Source organism: Vicugna pacos, chromosome 3, assembly GCF_048564905.1.
Source record: "Vicugna pacos chromosome 3, VicPac4, whole genome shotgun sequence".
Classification (NCBI taxonomy): Eukaryota; Metazoa; Chordata; class Mammalia; order Artiodactyla; family Camelidae; genus Vicugna; species Vicugna pacos.
In genome coordinates, this window is record NC_132989.1 from 91168356 (window position 1) to 91184903 (window position 16548).

General features: G+C 41.0%; 1 protein-coding gene across 1 annotated transcript in view; it reads right to left on the reverse strand.

Annotated features, from left to right (window-relative positions):
- Nucleotides 1-6115, reverse strand: part of GHR (growth hormone receptor) — a 238473-nt gene extending 232358 nt beyond the window's left edge. The window contains exon 1 of the mRNA XM_072958742.1: nt 5891-6115. The gene's annotated coding sequence lies outside the window, so the exon portion shown is untranslated. The remainder of the gene's footprint in view (nt 1-5890) is intronic.
- Nucleotides 6116-16548: the final 10433 nt, after the last annotated feature.

Sequence of the window (16548 nt, forward strand, 5' to 3'; positions counted from 1 at the left end):
TCTCTGACAAGCAAAGTATTGTTTCGCCAATGTCTCTAGGGGAAATAAGATGTTACTCTGGCTGCTGATACGACAGATCCTTCCTCTTCATTTTACTGCTCTCTCTTTAATCTTTCTGACTTGTTTGGTATAGAAAGGGGGTGTCTTCTTCATTCATCATTATCTTGCCCAGGGATTCTGGTATCTTCTTCTACCCCTACGAGAAGAAGCCCTTGTAAAGGCTCTGTCCTCAGGAATCTTTCCACAATTTCTCATTTGCATACACTTCTCCAGCTTCTTCTTTGCTTTGCTTTGTCAAATAGAGGTTCTCTGGGATAACAATAACATGACTTGAAGGTGTCCAAAGACAAGCTCATGGGATGACGTAAGATCATATGCCATCATCCCGACCAAGGACAAAGGCTGATTCCCTGACCAACAGTAACCAAAACAGGAAGCCTGACTGAGTTTGCAAAAATTACAAAGCCCATTAGAGACAGAGCTTAGAGGAGACGCAGGCTTCCTGACACTTCGTTTACTATTATTTCGTATTATGCCATCCTAACTGGGGGGTTTCTAATAGCAGAGGAGAACTTCGGTTTAGAAATTACATGCCTGAGTACTTATCAGTGGGTCTGCCACAATTGTTTTTGGAGCAGAGAGGGAAGGTGAATAGAAGGTAGGGAGTAGTGAGATAGATTTTTGAATTAAAAAAAATGCACTTCCTAGATCATCTCCTCCTTTATATGAGAACAGAATAAAGCAAAGAAGCAAATGTAGTGTGGATAGAGACCTTAATGCTAAGGGATGAGTGAAGAATCTCACTGCAAACATATACACACATGACAGGGACAGCAAAGACACTTTTGACTAAGAGCATAGGACTGTCACTGGCCCCTCGTCCTGACTGAAGGTCTGTGCACATAGTAGGGATTTCTGATAGGCCCAGATGTCAGACTATATCACAGTAGGTTTTTCCTCTTTGCCAAGGAAAGACAGCCATTTCTTTCATGTCCAGACTTGCTGAAATAAACAACATTGTCATCATCATCAACCATAAAACATTTCCAGCAGGAAGACAGAAGATTCTCAGCTGTGGCAGATTCTGAGGGGAAACATACTTTAGTTGGGAAGCCTCCGACAGACTCCTAAGAGAGAAACCAATCCTAACAGGTAGGTGTTGAACGCAGAGGACGGGCCAGAAATCCTACAGAGGTTGTGTGGAAACACCTCAGTCCTGGGCGGTAGACATACAAATTTTCACACCGGAGAAAAGTGAGTCCCAGAGGAGTGAATGTGCATGTTAGCGGTAAAGCTCAGACTCACACTGAGCTCCGATGCGTCCCCACACGGCTGCCTCTGAAGCACACCTTCTCTGCTATATGTACCAGCTTGTTTCCTTCCTCCAAGAAGGTGAGGACTCAGTAAGTGCTGAGCATTAGGGAACCTCCCATAGCGGTGATGGTGAGATATCTCTGCTCTAGACTTCCCTGTGGCATCAGCTCCAGAGGGAGACAAGGTTGTTGACTCAGTCATGTTCTGTATGTACATCTTAAATCCCAGTTGCCTGAGGACACATTTCAGTCTGCTGTACTTTCATCTCGCGTAGGGCCAGATGGCATACTCTCTAGGACTGGGACAGCACAAGCCTTTGATGCATGCTGGTTGCTAAGACTGACTCATGCTCATGGAAGCAGAGGTCCGTAAAAAGAGGACCTCGCAACGTAGTCTCTACCCGTCTGTAGTAAGCAGCCTCAATTTGCTTGTCTTTAGAACATTTTACATCTGCTATTTTGGGGGTTGGTATTCCTTGACAGAGAGGAATTATGTAGTTGCGTGTAGAATTCCATTTACTTGCATAGTATTACACTTCCCATAGACTGATAGAAGCTCAGGCATGAAAAAATGTTTTGAAACTATTATCATAATGTTCTGACTGTGGATGATTAATAATCTGAAAAGAATTAGTTGCTTACAGGTTTGAAATTTAGTGTCATGAACAGTGTAATGATATGGCTAAAACAGCTCGTGAATATTAAGCTGATTTAACAGATGTAGAAAGTCCAGAACTAAGGATTTCACATCTGGGTTTTAGAGGACATATGTTAGGAGGGATGGCGAGAATGTGGAATCAAGGGCATATTGGTCAGGGCAGAAAAAGGTGGGCCTCACAGTGGGTGAAGAACAGCTCCAGGAATAGGCAAAAAAGAATATTCAGAAAGATGCAACTATATGCAATAGCCAAGACATGGGAGCAACCTAAATGTTCATCAGCAGATGACTGGATAAAGAAGTTGCGATATATTTATACAATGGAATACTACTCAGTGACTAAAAAAGAATAAAGTAATGCCATTTGCAGCACATGGATGGACCTGGAGATCGTCATTCTAAGTGAAGTAAGCCAGAAAAAGAAAGAAAAATACCATATGATATCACGCATATGTGGAATCTAAATAAAAAGGAAAAAGAAAAAAGACACTAATGAACTCATCTATAAAACAGAAACAGACTCGTAGACATAGTAAACAATCTTATGGTTACCAGGGGAAAGGTAGTGTGAAGGGATAAATTTGGGAGTTTCAGATTTTCAAATGTTAACCACTATACATAAAAATATATTAAAATACAGTTTTTTTCTGTATAGCACAGGGAACTATATTAAATATTATATAATAATTTTCAACAAAAAAGAATACAAAAATGAATATATGTATATATATGCATGTCTGGGACTTTATGCTGTACACCAGAAACTGACACATTGTAACTGACAATATACTTCAATTAGAAAAAGGAGCATTATGTCTGTTTCCTAATACAGCACTTAATTAGATTCATTATGTGTGACTCCAGCACCTTAATGGTAGGCCAATGCATAGAAAATGTTGATTCAGCGCAAGGCAGAATTTTTAAACATGAATCTCTCCTAGAATGGACTGGCCAGTGAGGAAGCAAGATTCTCATCGGATTACTCCCAAGAAGAGGTAAGCTGGCCCATTCTCAGGGAGGGCTACCAAGGTGGAAGTTCTTACCTCTAAAGTCAGTGATCATACTAATCAACCATTTTATTGGGTATATTATTTACATTATACTGTCCCAGTTTGAAAAAAAATCACTCGCCAAAAAGATAGCCTATATTGCGTTGTTCACACAGTTAATGGAGGTCTGACTCCAGTCTTACTAAACTTCAGGTCTTACCAATTCAGTATTCAGAAACTGATTCAGTGATTTGAATACTCATATTATTTAAATCATTACCACAGAGATTATAGGGTTGTCTTTTTTTAAGAAGAAAAAGTGATGGTTGGTATGGGCACATGTGAACACGCTGAGAAATAGAGGTTAATTTCATTACTGACATACTTGCCAAAAACGCGTTCTTTGCAAGTAAACCAACTCTCCATAATTGTGCAATTTACCGGTAGAATGACCAGAGAAGCTTAAGATTAGCAGATTTAAAAATATATAACCCATGCCTTTTTTCTAAGCTAAATAACGCTGTGCCACATTCTCATTCTAGCACTCAGCTTTAGATTTACTTAACAATGCTTACCAGCAGATAGCCAAAAAGGCTCGCCAAGCTGGACCAACTTTAAGATTTGTTTCCATGCTGGGGTGCTTCATGCACTTGGCAGAAGCAGCTCTAACTAGGGCTCCTTTATTACATTATGCTATAAACATTATGTCCTGAGCTAAGATACTCAACATGACAACCCCATAGGTTACCAAGCATCATAAACACCTGTTAACACAGGCACCAGAGACAGCACAAGAAAGCATCTAGTATCCACGTTTAAGAGGTTTATGATGTGGAGTCTGCTGTTTAAAAACTAATAATCAAAAACAGCCCAAAATTCTGCCTAGAACAAGTATTTGCAAGGCAAAGTTATGCTCAGTTTGAAAAAAAATGCACTCATGTCATCACTTTGTCAATTCATTTATAGCCTTTCCTTTCACACCTTTGCCCATTAAGTGTTGGCTTTCCATGCCATTCGGAAGACCAAAACTGTAATTTTGCTGCAATATATTTACTCCAAAAGAAAAGCTGAATGTTGACTCACCAAATTTCCTCAGACTCATGTGAAGCAAAAAGTTTACAAGGGTGAAAGGAGATGAGAGATGGGACATACTTAAGCTACAAATGATGCTTTCCAATGGTCTCTGGGCTTAAAACACATCTTTTCAGCTCCATCTAAAGTCCATCTGAAGGGAAACCATAAATGACCCAGACCTCCTGAAATCTAATCTGGGAACACTGAACTTTGCTTTTCTCAAAAGTAAAGCGATTCCTCAGTCACAGAAAAGATGGAAACAACAATCCTGTCTACTAAATCATTTTATTTCGTTTCAGTCCAGCATTTTAATTTCTGGAAATGTTTTAACACTAGTTATCTCCAAGGTCTATCGCTTGGCACCCCAGAGAAAGGACTTCCAGGGTGACCCAGAAGAAATAGCCTAGCGCACCAGTTGCTCAAGGCGCAGAGCTGCCGCAACACCTGTGAGGAAAGGAGGAGTGTCTTCCCAGGCACTCATACCAAGGAGTCTAAACACCCCAGCGGCTGTGGACAACAGCACCCTGGGAAGCCATAGATCCAGCTTGGGCCCGCGTCTCCGGGACTCTGCACCCATACATCCACACATCTAGAATTCCTGTCCTCCCTTTGCAGGTATCCTAAGAGTTCCAGAATCCTCCACCTCCAGCCCTCAGCCCTTCCAAGGCAACGGCTTTAGTGTTCTAAAGTCTGTGGTACTTAAGTCTTAGGGAGAAACTCCTGCGACTCCCCAACCCTCTGGCCTCCCGTTACCTTTCCCGGTCCTTCCCAAGGTCTCCCGGCGGCACAAACAGGCGGGCGGCACCTCTTTGGCCTCCGCCCCCGCCCCCCTACCCCCGCAGCACACCCTACTGGCTCAGGCTCCGACACGCCTCCCCAGGCGCACACACGCGCGCACACACACACAGCAGGCACGTACACCCGTTCAGCACACATACCCGCGCCAGGCCACCGACTCCCGCAGCCCGGCCCCAGCAGGCGTCCCCCATCCCCGGGTTATATATAAAACACTCAACCCACAATAGACTTACCCCTGCAACCGAAAGTGGGGGACCCTGCCAGGCACCCACTGCGCGCCGCCAGAGTCTTCTCTCCAGACCCGCCGTTACCGGACTCACCCGCGGCTCTCGAGCCTCGGGCAGTTCTGTCAAAACTTTAAACCTGGTTGATTTCATAACCACTAGCATGTCCAGGGCTGGGGAAGCTCGGCTCGTCACGATCTCCACCCACCCCCGCTCACGGGGACTGGTGGCCGTGACTCTACTGACCCCAGCTCCTAGAGTGTCAATGCGCGGCTGCAGCCCGCACAAACGCGCCAAGGGAGGTGCGCTTTGGGGAGGAGAGCGCGGTGTGGACGCGCACAGCCTGACAACCTCCCCTCTCCTCCCGCCTCGTCGCGGGGGACCTCTCCCCGCTCAGCAGCCGAGCCTCAGCGGTTCCTGCCCCAGCCCGGCTGATGATGTCAAACAGAAACATTCGCAAAACTTCTAAGTCTTTAACAAAACTGGCTTCGGAAGAAGCCCCTCCATGCACCACAAACACGGGTCGGAGCAAGCGCCAGCGTGGAAAGGTTCGCCTGTCACCCCCAACTCCCTGACGCCACCCCCCGCAACTTGCACACACATACGTCCAGAGCGTGGATCGGGTTACAACTACCCACCAGCAGAAAACAACTTCTTGGCGAGGAGAAGGGGAGTACGGCCAACCTCCAAGTCACCCGGAAAAAAATTATCCGTGTAAATATATAAGGCAGATCCCCACTTTCACAAACAACTGGCGTCCCAGGGTCCACTCCCAGGCCCCCTGACACAACAGGGGGAACGTAAGAGCTCGATCCCGGAGCCCCCTTCCAGTACCTCCGAGCCTCGCCTCCGGACAGAGAGCGCGGGTTCGCGTCCGCGTGTGGGCCGAGGGCGCAGGGCCCGCCGGCCTGCGTGGCCCCAGCCCGGGGTCCCCGCCGCCGCCTCGGCTCAGCAGCAGCAGCCGCCGCCGCCGCCGCCGCCGCAGCAGCCGCCGCTGCAGCCGCCGCCGCCGCCGCCGCTCCCTAGACCGCCTCCTCTTCCCATGGCTGCGCCGGGCTTGGCAGCTCTCGGGCTGTCAGGCTGGGGAGGGGGAGGGGGCGGGGTGAAACGGGAAGGGAGGATGGGAGGGGAGGGGTGGGAAACGGCGGCCGCCGTTCACCAGGGGTCACGCCGGGCCCGGCCCGCAGCCCCTGGGACCCGGGCGGCCGCCGCGAGGGGAAGCGGGAGTTCAGAGCGGCCGGTTCGAGACCCGACCAGCATTCCGCGGAGCTGGGATGAAGCGTTCCCGGGCGAGGACTTGGAGTGGGTGCGCGTCACTCTCATCTGGGCTGCGCGGCTCCTCCTAGAGGAAAATATTGGTAGCTGCAGGACACTTCCTTCCTCTCCGCCCACTCCTGTTCCCAAAAAGAAGGCAGGACCCGAAAGAGCTGAAGTGCCGTCAACAAATTCAAAGGAACGCTGACAGAAAAGTTAGCTAGCTGCTGGCATGAGGAAAGAAACGGACCAGAGAGCTTGAAAGCGTAATTAGCAAACCAAACATTGCCTCTTTCCACCTGCAACCAATTTCCAATCTCCTGTTCTCTGGGACACGGTGGAAAGATAGTTAAAAGTTGGAAGGACCTTATTGTAGAGGTTAGAAAACGAGACAGGTGAAGTAATTTACCATGGACACAAAGCATGTTAGAAGAGAGGCGTGTCCAGATACCGGAGCACAGGGCGGCACAATGTCCAGAAACGGGCCTCACCCTGAGGACTGTCCTTGTGTGTGACCTGGGGAGCGCGTTTTTAACTGCCCTACGCTGGACTTCTGTCAAATACCGGCCTGCCCACCTCATTCCATTGCAGGGTAAGTAAAGTGAGAGGAGAAGCTGTCACAATGCTTCAGAAAGTCAGTGTCTTTGTGCATAAGCCTGTCATTCTGTTAAAGCATCAAACTCCCTGTCACCACACACACGTTTCTCAGCAGAAAGTACAAAAGTCCAGTCCTAGGTTGTCTGAGATCTGACGGAGCAGCCAGCCATGCTATCTTTTTACTATTTACTTTATTACCGACAGCCAGTTGTAATGTCATTTATTTAACAGCTTTGGCTTACCAAATGACATTTTTTTTTTAAAACAGGGCTCCCAGACACAAAACCAAATTTATACCCAGAGAGAAATGTTGAAGCAACAGCTTAAAGAAACCAAGCTTCCTAGCACTAGAATAAAAGATTCTCAGGACATGGAAAACAGCACAGTGAGACCAAGACTTGGGAAGGAACATAGGACCAAGGACTTTGGGACAGCAGCTGTCACAGAAGATTCCCTTGTTTTTAAAGGAATCGAAAAAGTGGGAAATTCTGTTCCTTAAAGTCCTTTCTGGTGCTCAGCTGTGGCTCAACAACCCAACTGTTCAAGGCAAAGTTACCGAAAATGAAAGGGGAGGAAAGATTCTAGAGAGGGTGTAGATTATTACTGTCCTATCCTGGGGCAGCAGGCAAGTTGGTGTTGATCTTGAACTGGTTCCACTCTATCCCAGCAGAATAATAGCATAAGGTTTTCTTCCCGAAGACTCCCCTAATCCCTTGATTTCTGGGGCCCCATGTTTTGCTAGAGCAGTGGGAGTGCTTACCAGTGTCTGGAGCTTTTAAAAGGGGAGTTGCCCACATAGAGGGAGATTAGGACACAGGGATGCAGAACACCTGCTGGGTGGTCAGTGCTGCCAGGCTGGCTGAAAGGGCAGCCCTGGCAGGAGTGGAGACCAGGCAGGCAGTCCTCAAATGCTGACTCCACTCATTCTGGGATGACCTTCCAAGTTGGCTGTTCAGATTCTGGTACCGCCAAGTTCTCACTTTATAGCTCCTCTGTGCCTTCTCATCTTTTTTCTCCTCTACCCCCATCCCTCAAGCTCAGAGAATCTTGATCCAGTGTCAGAGGTGCCAGATGGGCTCACAAAATGTTTCCTAAGATCTGTTGTATCTGCCCTGAGATGATTCCAGGGCCATGTTTAACAAAGGAAGATTACCTTCTTTTTCCCCCTGGGTTCAGCTATAGCCTTCATTCTGTGAGACAGGAAACTTGACTGCTCCATCTTTGGTAGAAATGGAACTGTGCACAGAAAACATAGATCAATATAAAATAGTATAGAACCAGATAGAAATTTGCAATGTAGATGAAAGGCAGTCCTTCTTTTTAAGCCCCATGAATAAAAGTCCTCCAGTCTCATATATGATGACCTGTAGGTCTATAGGAGCACTTGCCTCTATATATTTTCCAGATTATGAGGGAAAATGTATCTGAATTAACTGATTTAACTAATTAAGTCACTGAATTAACTAATTTGCTATAACCTACAGCATGCCAGAGCATGTTTACCTTATGAAATGTGAAATTGTACTTACTCATACCTTCCCCTCTACCTGGAATATCTCACTCTGACCATGTAGGGAAATTCTCCTTAACCTTCAAGTTCCAGCTCAATTGTTTAATACCTGGCTCTTCCAAAGATGGAATTAGTTAATTAACTATTGCTGCATCTGCATCCTCATGGGTCTTTATACCTACTTTTATTAAATATTTCAGTTTTTATTGATATATCTGCTTTCCCCATTAATTCTGAGATCCCTGAGGGAAGCACTATATATTCTTAATATTTGTTCCTAAAATGTGTAGGTTGGTGTCCAGCAAATGGTAGGGTGCCCAATAAATATTTAACCAAATTGAAGGAAACTTTAGAACTCCCAAAGTTGTATCTCAAACCCAGATCTTCATACAGAGCTCAGGATTGCCATCCTCCAAATTTTCCCCACTCTACGTTCAGAATATGCTCACTTCTTGACTCCCTCCCAGATGAGTACCCGGGCTGAAGCACCACACTCTTTCACCTGGATCACTGCTGTAGTCTTCCAACTTCTACTGGTCCTGCTTTCTTGGAGAATCCAAACTAATACAATACTAATTGGTAAATTAGTTAGTGAGATTCTAAAAATAAAATACACTTACTTTAAAGGATTTTTGAAAATGAACACTGAATTCTCATCCACCAGGTTCTTCCATTCAACAAATGCTGGGGAGCCGAAACCATGACAGATTTATTCTGGGGACTTAAGATGCATCAGGGAACAAAACTTGCATAGGCTCACAAAGACCTTGCCCTCATGGGACTTGCAGTGTAGTTGGGAGAGACAATGAACAATAAATACAATAAACGGACTGAAGTGTTGCTCCAAGAAAACTATACTAGGATAAGGGGTTCAAAATGAGCAGGTAACAGGTAAAAGGATTCTGGGAACTCCTTCTTTGCTCAGGACTCAGTGGAACAGAGCATGTGATGGTTATGAACATGCTGGATTTGCTACTCGACTCTCTTTGCCCTTGTCCACAGCCCCCACCACCAAAGGCCTTGGTCAAGAGGATGGCAGGGGACTCATGAAGGGAAGAAAACAACTTAGGGACATATTTACTTTTCCTTTCCTTTACTGAAAGGCAGCAGGGGAAAAACTATTTCATGATCTGGAAATTCTTAGCCAAGACTTAGGAGGAGGTCCCCGAGGCAGAAGGAAAGCTTAAAAATCACCATTTATTTTATGAATTTCAAAAAATAGATCTATCCATTCAGAGCTCTTAAAAACTAGAAGGAATATGATTGCCTTGACTCTCTCTAGTGGATTCAGAATCACTCCCAGAAAAGCTCAGGGACTGGGCAATGCCATCTATGTGCAACCAGCAGGTGAAAAGGGACAAAACAAGATAGCCTCAACAGGGACTCGTGAATGAGTGTTCCCCTTTGAATGATTTAAGAGTAAAGATTTAAAAAATGACATGGAGGGGACGCTCAAATGGTAGAGCGTATGCTTAGCATGCATGGAATCTTGGGTTCAATCCCTGATACCTCCTCCAAAAATAAATAAACCCAATTACCTCCCCTCACCAAAAAACAAACAAACAAACAAAAACCAAACCAAAACAACAAGATAAATAAAAATAAAAATGAAAAAAAATTTTGAGCTTATTTTCTCTATCTTCTCACCAAATGCAAAGTCTTTTTAAAAAGCATCTGTTAGACAGTCCTCTAGCCTCTGCGTGGATAATTATATTGATTATAAATATATTACCTATTAGCTCCTCCCTCACTGGGAATTGCGTTCCATTTTGTGACTGCACTATTTGTTAAAAGAACTTTAACCAGAATCTGCTATTCTATTATTTATACCTGGTTCTATCCCTAGGGCACATAGGGAAAAATTAGAAACATAAATTTGTTTTTTTCAAGAGACACCCTTCCCAGAAGTCTCACCATAAGTTACCTCTTCTCCAGGCCAAACATGTAGGTCTTTCTACTACTTGTCATATGATAAGGTATCCAGATCCTACACCACCCCGGGCCTCTACCTTACTGTATGCTCCAGTTCATTAAAACCTTCCTAAATTGCTGTTCCCAGTATCAAATTTAGTCCCATAATGGTCACCACAAGATAGAGGAGGACCATGAACCTGCAACCAGATGCTCTGGAGTAACGGAAATGGCAGAGGCTCTCGAGTCTGGTAGATGTGGTGGATCTCCCCTCCTCCTCTGCCCAGCTCCAATCCAGCTTCCATCTGTCACTCAGCCTATGCTGCAGGGAGGTGAATTTACCAACCCTACCATGATCAGGGCATTTCCATCCCTTCTTTCCTCTCACATTCAATCCTTTCCTACTTTTTGTCTTCACGTTGTTTCTTATTTGGTTCTTTCCTTCCATCCTCTTTATCTTTAAAAGAGGTGGAAATACAAAAGGAAAGAAGGATGTGAGTGAGAAAGGAGTCTGAGCAGGGATGAAAGTTTCTCACAGCAACTTTATAGAAATTAGGCACACAGAGCATTTCCAATTGCTAAATAAACCATCAATCTGGTTTGCTAACCTCATTTCTCCCAGGGCATCGTGAAAGCCCAAGAGGAGGAATGCTGAATCCTTCACACACGAGAGGAACAGGCCTGCCTACCACCCAGTGTCCACCTGGTGAAGCCAGGAAAGGTCAGGTGAGGGGATGGACTGCTGGAGAATTCTTAGCTGGAAAAAATGTTTAGGTAGGGGAAGGACCATTGACTGAGGAGAGAGAGGGCTTGCAGGGTAACAGCACTTTTCTCAAGGTCACACTGGCCCTTCATAGCACTTGCTGAACCCAGTGAAGGCTGAGACATATTAACCAGAGAAACTCATGATATCTTTAAGAGGGAGATTTAAGAACTAAGTCAAATACGTCTTCCCTGTTATACATAAATAATAAATCAGAAAGTCTGTTGAAGTTAAATTTGCTTCATAACTTTTTTCGTGTTTTCTTAATGCTATACAGTATTCTAAGCACATTCATACCAATTATGTCAGTTTTTCTGTCCTGTGAAGGAGGTGCAATTATCCTCTCTTGATTAGTGAGGAAGCTGGTGAGAAAAGCCAGGCAAAGGGACCAAATCATACAATTCGGTAGATACAGGGGTTGGATGGGAGTCCAGAGCCTTTCTGAGTCGAGTCTGTTCTTTCGACTCTTCCACAACCTCTCCAGCTATCCACGCTAACCATCCTGCCCATCTCCTGTTTTTAAACCAGCAGACCACAAACATCTGTCTGAGGCAAAAACTTTAAAATTTTCCTCATATATATGTATATATATACACATATATATATATGAACATTTAAAAATTATTTAGAAAAATTACATTAAATTATTAACTGTGGTTTCCTCTAGGAAGTGAAAAAATTTGGAAAGTGGAGGTAATGGGGGAATAAAAAATCAAGGACTTTTATACTTTTCTTTTACACTCTAGTTTTTCTTTTTTTTTTTTTAAACAGGTATAGTTGATTTGCAATATTATGTAAGTTTCATGTGTTCAACATAGTGACTCACAATTTTTAAAAGCTATACTCCATTTATAGTTATTATAAAATAGTTTTCTTTTAACTCAGGGAACATAAAACATGAATCTGTGTAACAAAAACCTCATCTATATCAGAAGTTGAGTATTCACGTGATACTGAAACTCTGCTTTATGAAATGCTTGAATGGCAAGCTCCTCTAGTAGATTAAATGTATAATTCACTTTAAAATAATTTATTCACAAGCAGCAGTCTAGAAACACATCCATTGTATAACCTCTCATCAATTTATTATATAATTACTATATACTTTTATATAATCGTTTTTATTCTATTCATTATATGCCTTATTATCTATTTGCCTTATTTATTTATCTATCTATTTAATGTTTTCTTAGCTCCCTTTTTCTAAAAGAGGATTTGAGGTGCCTTCTGGAGAAATATGTGAGCTGTAAACATGAATAAATAAAACAAATGAGAAAATGGAAATGGAAACAAAATGGAGTATAAAACTACGATAACAGGAAGGGACCGTTAACCCCTTGAAATGCATATCATCCTGTTCATTTGCTAGAAGTGGGCCACAATTTTGACTCTGAGCTTCTTTGTGACTATAACAAATAAGAAAACGTGATCTTTTATGAGGCGTACACTGCCCGTCAGATGAAAGCCCAGCATTGTTTAGAAGTGTATCTTCTGAAACCAATACATACAAGAAATTGTTCTGGAGCGCAGCATACAGGGACTTGACATGGTGGACTCAGTGAGGTATTAATGATGTTGTTTAAGATGAGACTGAGGGGCCATTTTTCCCCCTGAAAATTTGTGTGAAGATATCAAAATGGGAAAAGGCTGCCAGAAATTAGAGGCAATCTCACACCAACTCTTTTTAACTCAAAGCCACTGGTAACATTTAATTATAAGAACACAAAGTATCTACTTCATAGTGACCACAGAAAGTTTTGGTTCAAAGTTATTTTAATATAGTAAAATCTTAGATTTGAGAATGCTGATATTTAAAATTTTAATTACATTAATAGTTCATGAAAATCTTAAGAGTCTGTGGAACTATGTGTTCCAGGATTTGAACAAAATCCATCCAGAGAAACAAAAAACACAATGAACACAATATCTGAGATTTATTTACAATTCCTGGCTTTCCTGGGATTACTTGAAGTAAAAGATTGCCCTAACTACTGCCTTATCTGGAGGTTTATTAGGTTTACTATAAATACATCGATTGTTTCACTTGTGTTTATAACTCACAAAACAGTTAATAAACAATTTAAACCACATTTGCATGCATTATGCATGATGGATGTTAATTCCAAAATGAAAATTATCAAAACACAAATTAAAGTCTGTTTTTCTCCTCTTTGGATCACTCTCTGCAAATAAGTTTGCAGAGCATTAGTAACTTTCAATTATTGAAAGTGATCATAGCAGAACTGGTAGAATCAGCAGGCCAATTTTTGTGGCATGAACTCAAGGCCACTGAAGTTTCCCTGATAAAATTCTACACTACACCCTCACGCTGCTCTACCCCACATTTATCTTTCTGAGCATGTAAATCCAATTTCAAAATCCCTTCTTTTGACCAAGGCTTGGTTTGTAGAATGGCCTTGTCAAAATTCAAATATTTATTTGAGATGAACCACAAATTTATTTATTAGAACCTACCTACACTTACACTTCACAGGGATGAATTAAGTGATTGTACATTTTTAAAACAAAGTAGTTGTTTAATTTATCACTTTTCTCAAGAATTCCATATTTTGAAAGAGATTGTAGGACAAGTTTAAGTTCATTTATATTCCCGTTTTTATTAATTTGCCTATATAAATACAAAATCAAGCTGCTGATTACCATGAGGTAATACTGAGTTAACATAGTTTCACTCAATGGGCAGGAATTTGGTGTTTCATACTTCCTATCTGGCTTTATTATGGATAATGTATATTTTGCATTAGAAGAATGTGATTATATATAGATATAGATACATCATAATATATGTTTATGTGTACTCAAGAATTTAAATTTTTAAATGTAACATATTTTAATGGTAAAAAAATTAACACAAAAGAATATAGAATGAAAATTTGTTTGCAACAGATAAGACAGAAGAAAAATTTAATTAACTTATAAAGAGGCCTTAAAAACTGATTTCTATAATGTCATTTGCAGCAACATGGATGGACCTAGAGATTATTATACTAAGTGAAATAAGTCAGTCAGAGAAAGACAAATATCATATGATATAACTTTTATCTAAAAAAATGACACAAATGAACTTATTTACAAAACAGAAAGAGACTCACAGCCATAGAAAACAAACTTACGGTTACCAGAGGGGGAAGAGGGAAGGAAGGGATAAATTGGGAGTTCGGCATTGGCAGATGCAAACTACTATGTACAGGTCCTACTGCATAGCGCAGGGAACTATATTCAATGGCTTGTAGTAACCTGTAATGAAAAAGAATATGTATACGTATATAACTGAATCATTATGCTGTATACCAGAAACTAATGTGCTGTAAATCAACTACACTTCAATTAAAAAATAAATTTTAAAAATCTGATTTCTAACAAATAGACAAAGTTCCCAACTGAAACATAGAAGCTTCAAAAATAGTTAAGAAGAGACAATTCACAGAAAAATAAAAATTATAAACATATGAAAAGATGCTAAAATTTGTTCACTGCTAAAAATGTAAATCAAAACAATAAAACTTTTTTTTAATCTATAATATTGGAAAAGACAAAACGTGTTAATAGGATACATTATTAGGGTGTGGGGACAAAGACCTTATTCAATGTCAATTGAAAACGTAAATAGGTAAAATCTATTTTCAGGGCCATTTGGTATGTTGATAAAATTTTAAATGCATATAATCTTTTTACCCAGAAATTCTACTTTTAGGGTTGTATACTTATAAACTCACAAAATTTTGCTAAATTATATGAATGAAGGTAATTTAAAAATTATTCTACATTCTTTACGTATCTTTTGACTTTTTAAAATGGTATATTGTTTCTATGAAGAAACATTTAATTTTTACATGGTCGTGCTTATCAATTTGTTTATCACAGGCTATTTATTACCTTACATAGTTAATCCTTCCTTGAGATAAGACAAAGTACCACCACTTTTCATTTGAGGAAACCAACCTGACAGAGCAGTCATTCACCTACTCAAAATGAGAGTAGAGATTTGATCTCAGATTATGATTTCAAAGCCTACATTTGTATCTCATCATCCTCAATCTTGAAACATTGAAAAGACTGAAACCTTTAAGCTAATTTGGGGATCGCCACCACTGTTTTAATTCTTATCAATCTGGGGAGTACCAGACGAGAGAAATGAGTCTTAGCTGCTGATGCAGAGCTCTCCTTAGTGTAGTCACTTATCCCACCTCTTCGTCTTTGACCTATAGAGTATGCATTCAACACTTGCTCAACCTTAGGATGTTGGAATAAATAAAATCACATTTCCATATTTGGGAATTCATCTCCGAAACTATTAATGTTTTTAAATTAAATGATGGAAGTTCATTAAATGTCTAGATCATATTCAATAAGATAGATTCTGAAACATCAATTGCTAAAGAAGTCTATGTTTACCTGCTTTCGACTTCTTATTGCAGAAAGACAAAATATGTTTGAGACTATTAATAAATTTGGTTTGTGCTTTATTGAAAGTTTATACTATGAAATGGCATCTATTCAGAAATTAATTTTTGATAGGGAACTCTGAGAAAAGAGTTTTATGCATGGCCAAGACTAAGATTAGACTAAATTTAATTAAATGAATGAATTTTAATATTAAAGACAAAACGATGTGAAACCAGGATTTGCAGGGTTTTTTTCTCTGTTAACAGGACAAAGTTTTCTTGAAATAGCGATCTGCTTTTGATAACAGATTATAAAGTTTCTTCACCAGTAATTTTATGCACTTGCCTTTGAAATCTTTTATTGTCACTTTGGTTACTTAAATAAATATTGTTTCACAGTGAAAAAAAAAAGAAAGAAACAAAAAAGAAACTATTAATGTTTTCAGTGATTTCCAAATGGAGAACTAACACATGAAAAAGATTGATAACATGCAGGATGGCAAGTGCATGAGGAAATGGTCACTCCCATATAATGATGGTAATGTGTTGTTAGTAACATTTTCAGAAGGCAATCTGGCAACATTTATAAAAATTTAAATTCTGCATACTCTTTGAACTATCAATTCTACTTCTGGGGTTATCCTACAGTAACATTTACCTGAGTACTTTAAAGACATGTGGACAACATTTATTCCACATTTAATGGCAATACAGAAACTTTGATGACAAAATGCTCCTTAATATGAATCGATTAAATCAAAAGTTTATACAGTGGAGTGCTATGCAAATACACAAAGAATGAGCTAAACCAGTCTTTACTGATACGGGCTGCTGTCAGTGATACAGTATTAAATAAAAATAGTTGCAGAAAACTATCTAACGTATGAACCAACTTTTGTAAAAATGCATAGCAAAAGATCTGGGTCACCCCTAGGGAGGGGAAAAGGGGAAAGGCAAGTGGGGAAAGGTGAACATTCACTCTTTATTTCATACAGTTTTGTGCAGTTTGAATTTTTTCCAATGAGTATTTAAGACTTTCACAAATTCAGTC